We start from the raw sequence: 1,588 nt of genomic DNA, 5'->3' as shown, positions 1-1,588 counted from the left end.
TCTTCTTATCTAACATACAATAAGAGCTGAAAGCAGTCTCTTTTTCTAAATTAATATTGTAAATGCTTTGATTATGATGACTTTATTATTAGACAAATAATATGTACAGAAGGGTGGTTCCACTGAAATGACATGACAGACTCTGATAAATAAAAACATTTCAACACAGTTAGCTTTTTTCAGTCTCACCCTGTCCACATTGGCAAACAACATTGCAACAGCACATGTACACATACACACATACACACATGTTCGCACATGTACACACACATATGCATGCATGCTAAATTCAGGGTTTATTGTACAAAAAATCCAAATAAAATATTAGTGATTAGGACAAATGATAATATGCCTTATTACAAAATAATACATAAACCATTACCACGCATGTTACATTTTACCTGCCTTTCCACATGTGACCACTTAATTTATTTTTAATTAATTAATTACCCTATTAATTAATTCATTTGTTTGGTGCTAATCCTAGTGCTTGAACTCAGGGCCTAGCTTTGTCCCAGAATTTATTTTTTGTTTCAGTTTTCTCAAGGCTAGTATTTTACTGCTTGTACCACAGCTCCATTTCTAGCTTTTGATTGTTACTTTCAAATCAGAATCTAATGGACTTTTTTTTCTTGGTCTGCTTTCAAACCACAATACTCAGATTTCATCTTTCTTATTAACTAGTACTAAAGACATAAGCCATCGGTGTGGCTTCTACTTTTTCCTCTATAGTTATCTAATGCCCATACTTATATAGTAATTTTAAAATGAGAGTATAGAAGCAAGATGTACAGTGATGATACTGTCCTGGCAGAAATTCAAGTTAGTAATGTAAATTTATTATTAAAACCATACACAAACAATACCATGATATAGTGTAAGAGAACTCACTATTGAACATACGAGCTTTAAGAGTTTTCTAATAGATCCATTATTTATTGGTACCCAACATTAGAAAAATGTATGAGGCATTGGTAAAACAGAAGTCCTTTGCATGACTACATACATTCTTTGTTTTTTTTAAAGACACTTGCTTTCATCTAAAATGTAGGCCTGACTATTGTCTTCATGTGATTTTGATGATTGAAAGTGCTTAGTGGAAAGTCAAAACGTATTAGTAGTCCTTAACTATCAATTCTCATTTTCTTCTTGGAGAATATTATGATCAAATCAATAGTTCAGAATCAGCAAGCAATACTTCACAATCATGCTTCCAGTGCAAGTGGATCACCAGTAAGAAATCCTCAATACCAATTTCCACAAAGTTTTGTCACAGATACAATCTCCCTGCTTTCTCTAGCTGCTTTACTACCTTCTTATTCCTTCATTGTACAGGAAAAGTATGATTCAACTGATTTCAGTCAGATCTGTTACTAGAATTATCAAGGATTTAGTTTATTGTCTGTAATTTGGTCAAAGTTATATCTCTTTACATAGGCTACAAAAAATGTATTTACTAATTTCAAGTAAATACATAAATTCTATTTCCATCTCTTTTAAAAATAAATTTTTGTTTGCTCTATAAATTGATCAGAGGCATGGATTTTGTGGCTAGCTAGGTCATTAAACATCTGTCTCTCTTTTTCTC

Source organism: Dipodomys spectabilis, unplaced genomic scaffold (assembly GCF_019054845.1).
Source record: "Dipodomys spectabilis isolate Male_0828 unplaced genomic scaffold, ASM1905484v1 ptg000170l, whole genome shotgun sequence".
NCBI lineage: Eukaryota > Metazoa > Chordata > Mammalia > Rodentia > Heteromyidae > Dipodomys > Dipodomys spectabilis.
The sequence above is the reverse complement of the archived record's forward strand: the minus strand, read 5'-3'. Positions refer to the sequence as shown.